Source organism: Malus domestica, chromosome 09, assembly GCF_042453785.1.
Source record: "Malus domestica chromosome 09, GDT2T_hap1".
NCBI lineage: Eukaryota > Viridiplantae > Streptophyta > Magnoliopsida > Rosales > Rosaceae > Malus > Malus domestica.
The window spans coordinates 20,649,497-20,656,670 of record NC_091669.1 but is presented as its reverse complement, the minus strand read 5'-3'; the positions used below and the strand labels follow the sequence as shown (position 1 = coordinate 20,656,670).

Below are 7,174 nucleotides of genomic sequence, written 5' to 3'. Positions count from 1 at the left end.
ATTCTTTGAAAGCGCGGAATTACTATTTTTATCCTTGAGTGTTGTGTGGTGTTGTGTGGTTTAAGTTTTGGATGTGGACCAAATATGTTAAGTCCTAATTGTTTGGACCCAATTATAACTCAATTTTTCCTTGTTTTTGGTTGGCTGCAACCTGGACCACACGTTCACACACACACATCAACCTATTGACCCCCTCTCTCTCTCCTTCCCTCTCGAGTTTGCTTCCATTTCCATACAATTGTACGGACAATCTCTCAAATCTACTTTTTCATGCACGGATTGAGTTTGTAAACGCCATCATCACCTTCCTTGTAACCATACAAACTCAACCATACCCTTGGTGGGACGTGAGGGCTTCGGGAACCTCTGGAACTAAAAGCTCCGATGAGGAGCAATGTTCACTTGTCGTGATCGCATTGGTTTCAGGTAGTTTTAAGACTTAGAAAGGTTTTATTCTTGCTTTTCTAGTACTTTGGGTTAATTTTGGAGTAATTTTGATGTAGAAACACTCGGGTTTAGTGAGTTACAAGGTGGCGGGATTATCGTGACATTTTCTCGCGAATTTCCGGTGGATTTAGGACCTAAAAGTGGTAAGGAATTGTTCCTTTTGTCCTAAGCTTCATTTTGGTTCAAAGTTCATGGATTTTGGTTGAGATATGAGTGATAAATTAAGCTTAGAACATTTTCCAGAATCCGGCAATCACAGTGGTGCTAGCATCGGACTCCGGCGAACAAAGGAAGAAGGAGGCGAATATTCCGTCAAAGTCGACGGAATATTCTAACGGCGTTAGGTATCTTTAACAGTTTATGCTGATTTTTAACGGAATATTCCCTAACGCCGTTAGGGTTTCTGTCCAGCGTGCCATGCCTTGGCCGAGCGTGTAGCCATGCCTTGGCCGGCGCGTGAGGGCTCATGGGACGTCGAAAAAAATTTCTAAAAATATTGGGATGTTCGTGGGGTTAAGCAGGTCACGATGGTATATTCAAATACCCTAATTAAGCAATGTATGAGATGTTATTACCTAGTTTTGGTTATGTGCTTTTAAATAACGTTTAAATAGTTGTTTCGCATATAGGTGAGACCTATCCAGAGCACAAGCGCAATCAAGCGAGACTCGGGGGCTACGACCTTTCCACGTATCAGTGAGTGGGCTTTTGGTTTTCAGTAAATACTTATACTTGGTAATTTTCCCAGAAAATGTGTTTAAATGAAATTATGTTTTGAAATGTCATGTCTATCGATTTATACTTAGATTATGAATTAGTATAGTAATTGCATAGATCTATGTTCGATGCTATGGTTGCTCAGGTAAGTGTCAGGAGACTTGTAGATTGTTAATGTGAGTTGATGATTATTTTGAGATGCATTGAGAGCTCATAAACCTGCACCCCGATGTTAGTGCTCCCGCCCATGATTAGGGCATAGTCCTTCACGTGATGTTCACCTCCCGCACCATACACTCACCTTGGATCCAAGTTAGGTGCACAGTCCTGTCGTACAGACCACTATAGGTGGTTTCGACTCATAGATGACCCGCGATTTTTCGCATAGCACGTGATCGTAGCACTTAAGCGTATTTATTTATACCCAGTCATGTCGTACATACCACTATTGGTGGTTCTGACTCATGTGCATGTATACTTGTTGAGCTACAGGGTCAGCCATACATGCCACTTTAGGTGGATTCGGCTGATTTATTATTTCTCATGAGTTTATTTCACCAGAGTCACTTATTCTGTTATTTTGAGATATTTGGCATGGCATACTTATGAATATCGTTTTTCTGAGCATGGTTTTGAGTTATGTATATATCCTATTTGTCTGGGAAATTATACAGGTTTTACGGCGAGGGATTACTACCTTTGATAATTGAAAAGGTTTTGAAAAGCTTTGTTTTTGCCCACTCACACTTTCTGTTTTGCGCTCCTCCAGGTTTTAAGTAAGAGTGCGTGTTGGTTAGGGGTGGTTCGGTATGGGATATCGAACCAAAACCTTAGTCCCGATTCCTAAACCGAAATTTTTGGTATTCCCAATTTCAAGACCGTTCCCAAACCAAAATTTCGGGAATCCTAATTTTCGGGAATCTCGAAATAGTTTCGGTATTTCGAGACAATAGGGAATCCCGAAATATTTTTGGGCTTTTGGTGATTCTGTATTCCCAATTCCTATAACTGTTATATTTTCACTGAAATAATCAGGTACATACTTTAAACATTACTGTGCTTCTTGTTTTCCTTCGTTTCGTGATTGTTCTTCCATTACTAGTTTCAACTTCATACTCCTGATGAGTTACCTGGCTTGAGGTTGAAGAGGTAGAAGGAATAATGCATGAATTGATCAAACGATATCGGTAGGCAACATTAAACTCTTAAACAACCACCAGTTCAACTGCGGATAAGTTTTATATGATATCTTCTTTTTTTAGTACTGAGATGCATTTATAAATTTATAACCTATAGAACAAAGTTGTTTTACCATTTAAGAATACACTAGAAGGCTAACCTATTACAGAAGTTATATACCTTTTTGTAATTCTGTGGAATACTCATTACACTTCCGGTGTTTATGTTCTCTACTTTCTTCAACAACTTTGACAGTGTTTGTGTTACTTCCAGTAAAGGTGACTCCTATCAATGAAATAGAATTACACATAACACATATCATAATCCTCACATATCATAATCCTTCATATCTTTATGTTGCAGGGATGAAAAATAAAGTAACATGATTTTTTCATTATTGTGCCAACATGATTTATATATATTATTATCTGTGTGTGTGTGTGTGTGTGTGTATAAAATAATTAAAAATATATATTTCGGTTCGGTATGGGAATATCGAAATATTGGGAAGACAATCCCGATTCCCATACCAAAATTTTGGTATTTTTTCGGGATAGCATACCAAAAATTTTGGGAAAATCGGTTTGAGATCGGTATTTTTTTGGTTTGGTTCAGGATTTTTGGGAATTTTTTCCTCCCCTAGTGTTGGTGGCTTACGAGGATTTGACGGAGGTGTTGACAAATTATCACCATTGTAGGATCACCTTTGGGTATTGTATAATTAGTACTTGTCCTGCCAGACTGCACTTAGGCTACTTATACTCTGGTTATGTGTAATCACATTTAATCTCGTCACTTGCACTTTGCCTTATCTAGTACTCTTAATTAGTTTGATTGTTATTTATTCGTATTTCTCTATATCAATTTCATTTCCACACTGCGCACATGGTTACGTCACTCTCACGTGACAGCCAGCATGCCTCGATCTAGGTCGGGTGTGTCACAAGGGTAAGTGTCTAAGATGTTTAAATTATGGGAACTTTAACAAAAAACCACATTTTTATACTAAAAAAAATCAATTCTGGTACTATTCACTTTACCTTTTATTTTGTCCTTATCGTTAAAACTCAAAATTTTCAAGTCATTTTCATTAGTTTTCCCTTAAATTATTATTCTTACTATTCACATTCAACAATAGATGTCTTTGCACAACTCCACCCGTTTGGAAAAGGCAAAAGTAAAGGTAATGACACTTACTATTTACAAAAATATTTTTTTTTTGGTAAATTACATAATACTCCCTCAGGTTTAAGGTCTATTACAACCTCATACAACATCTTTAAAACATTTCACTTTCATAGCTCACCTACTATTTTATTTCAATATAGTACCTCCGTTATATTTTCCATCCATTGATCCGTTAAGAGCTGACGCGGCTGCCATCTGTATGCCACATGGCAAAAAAAAAGTAATTTTAATTTTTTTTAAAACATGAATCTTCTCCAAAAAAAAAAAATGCAAAACCCACCCTACCTCTCTTCTCCCTCCTAAGTCGAGCAACCACCTCCCCTCATTCGACCCGGAGTCCCTCCAACCGCTAGAATCCCAATCCCAATCCCAAGAATCCCAACCCCTCAACTCTTCCGCCTTCTCCCTCCAGCTCTACCCCCGCGACACCCTCTTCAATTCCCAGCACAAGGACTACAAATCCCTCACCCTTACCAAACTCGGCCGCGACTCGGCCCGAGTGAACTCGCTCCGCACCAAGCTCCAGTTGGCACTCTAGGGGATCAAAAGAAGGGATCTCGAGCCCATGCACACTGAGATCCAACCTCAGGACCTCTCCACCCCCGTCATCTCCAGCGTTAGCCAGGGCAACGGAAAGTACTATATTGAAATAAAATAGTATATGAGGTATGAAAGTGAAATGTTTTAAAGATGTTATATGAGGTTGTAATAGATCTCAAACTGGATGGGTATTATGTAATTTACCCTTTTTTAAAATAAATATTAACTCTGTAAGTTTGTTTTTATTGAAAATAAAATGATTGCCTAATTCCAATAAATGAGAATTTAGGTTCTCATATCTCATTTCCCTATTTCATTGATTTAATCTAATTCATTTCTAGTTTTCAATCTAGGTCCTTGGGTTTTTATCCACGTCAGTATTTGAATAATGAAACATTCATATATCAACATATTTAAATTTAATAATTAAAAAATTATTTACATATATCTATTTAGTGTTAGAAACGTTATATTGGGTATATATGTGGTGAATTCGTGGTACCACATTTTTTGCAAAATTTTTGACACAAATCTCTATGCATTAGATTTAAAGACACTCAACTTAAATGATAGCTGACATGAATTTTTAACTTTGAAAATTAAAGAAATCAAATTTTCTCTCATCTAACTCTTTTTTTGAGGAAAGTAAATTTCAATCAAATCTCTCTCATCTATTTCTAATAATCTATGAAAAACAAAAACAAAAGGCCAAATCGTATAAATGGTTCCCATCATAAGGTATTCGGAAAATAACTCTTGTGGTAAAAAAATTCGGATTTAAACTCCTGTAGTGAAGTCTGTTAGGATTTATGCTCAAAATTGAAACTTTAGTCGTTCCTTTGTTAGTAACTTGCACATGAACCTCACATGTGAGGCTAAGATTGTCATTTCATCCATACCATAGTCGATTTCCATGTAGAAGCAAGACATTGCGAACTGAAATTGAATAGTTGGAGAGAAACTTTGTAAGAAACCAAAAAGTAAAAAAATGTAAACTTGTTTTAGTGGGAGAGAAACTTTACCCTCCATAAACCATTATGTTGAATTTGGCTCTTCTCGAATTCATGAACCAACTATTTTTTCTCTGTAAATTCGATAATCCAGGAAGCGAAATTGGAATAAAAATTCAAAACTTTTACCAATTGTAGAGAGAGAGGAAAGAGAGAGACCTTGAGCATCCATAGGGAGAGAGAGGTCGTCGTCTTGTGAATTTCTCAGTTGTCGTGAGTGCCTCCTCATCGATCCCTCACATATCTTCCCAGTTGATGGTTTCTATTTTTTCTGTTTGGCTGTTGGGAAAGTGAAAAGGAAAACTTTGCCGAAATTCTAAAAGTCTTATCGTGGACGGTGGATCAAGTGGGTTTATGTTTCTCCTGTTATTTGTGGTCTTAGGATGAGAGTGATTATGAAAGGGATGAAATGACCATATTAGCCTTACACATGCATATTACTTACAGAGGAATGACAAAATTGTCAATTTTGAGTATAAATCCTAATAGATTTCACCATAAGGCTTTAAATCCTTTTTTTTTTTACCATAAGGGCTTACCATTTATCCGATTTGGCCCAAAACAAAAACCCTAACTACATGTCAGCTTCTCCTTTCTTTCTATGCAAACTTAATAAGTTTTTCTTTCTCATCATTACTCAATTTGTTTCTAATCTATTCTCATTCAAAATGGCGGAGAAGGTGGCAAATTTTTCATCAAACTTTCACTCCATGTCTCTAGTATGTACTCAATTTAATATTCCTCAGTTTTTATTTTGATCGATGGTTATAGTTGTTTTTTTTTTAGTCAACGTTTATGTCAGCAGTTGATCTGGAGAACCAAGATTGTTGGGAACGTAAGCCTTTTGTTTATCCTACGACCATAATTCTAAAATTTATATATTTATCATGTATGTTTTAACTTAGATCATTAAGCATGATTAATATATGTTAAATAGGTACAAGACACAGTTCAAGTCGAGAATGGTAAAACAAGTAGTCCAAATAAGAATTCAAAAGGCTTGAAAGCTCCATATGTAGGAATGCTTTTTGACACAATGGAATAAGATAAAAACTATTAGCTAGATTATGCGCCACAAGAGGGATTTTGGATTCGAACTTAATATTTATGCAGGACAAGAAACGGTTTAGACGAAATAACAAGTAGACAATTTGTTTGTGCACATCAAGGAAAACACGTTCCAGGAAATATAGTACATGAGACTTTGGAAGAGAATGAAGATAGAAAAACATGTCAAATTGAGAATAGGAAGAAAATGAATAAGAATTGTTCTATAGTGAAATGTGGGTGTAAAGCAAGTATTCGAATTGTACTTGATAGACAGTCAAATAAATGGAAAGTTTAAGTGTTCAAAGACGTTCACAACAACAAACCAATTACACTAGAAAGAAGAGCAACTAATTTCTTTTGGGTGGACGCTCAGTTGCCCATGGCATATCACTATTTTTGTGATGTTACATTCAATACAATTTGACATGTTTTTACAACATTCACTAGAGTAAATCACCCCTTGAAGTCAATACAATTTGGATGCTGTGCTTTAATAAGATGAGGCATACGTGAACTTTTTTTTTATGGATTTGTCACACCAACAAATCTTAGAGAGCTTGTCGTTAAATATGAACAAGCATTAAAGAAGATTATGAAATAAGGAAAGTGATGAAGATTTTGAATCAAAACACAAGTATCACATTGTCAATGAAGGAGAATTTCTTCTACAACATGCATTAAATTGTATACTAGAAATGTATTCAATAAATTCAAAGATAAATGGAGTAAAATTAATCGGTACAGGCTTGAAGAAATGCCATGTGTCAACGAATATCATGCATGCGTAGTGAAATCAAAACTTGGAGAGCAAGAAGAATTTGTGGTGAAGCAAAATGTGCAATACCTAAACATTTTATTTTACCAAGATGGAAACAAGAAGCAAACCAATTTAGGATCATTTATTCCACAAGTTTGGTCACAAATGATGGTAAAGAAAAATTAGAAGCTTTAAGACTTAGCCATATATGCCATCAAGCAACTAAGTTGGCTTGTATTACAACTTCTTCAAATGAGGTATACACAATTTTCATGAACAAACACAC

At 36.0% G+C, this 7,174-nt stretch overlaps 1 long non-coding RNA gene across 2 annotated transcripts; it reads left to right on the top strand.

Moving 5' to 3' along the window:
* Window positions 1-222: 222 nt before the first annotated feature.
* Window positions 223-2,703, top strand: LOC114826762 (uncharacterized). 2 transcript variants are annotated; one of them, XR_003775810.2, is made up of 4 exons: window positions 223-426; window positions 504-590; window positions 691-977; window positions 1,077-2,703. It is a non-coding gene; the product is annotated as an uncharacterized lncRNA (long non-coding RNA). The 2 variants fall into 2 exon arrangements; XR_011571378.1 differs by having other exon boundaries at window positions 1,062-2,703.
* Window positions 2,704-7,174: the final 4,471 nt, after the last annotated feature.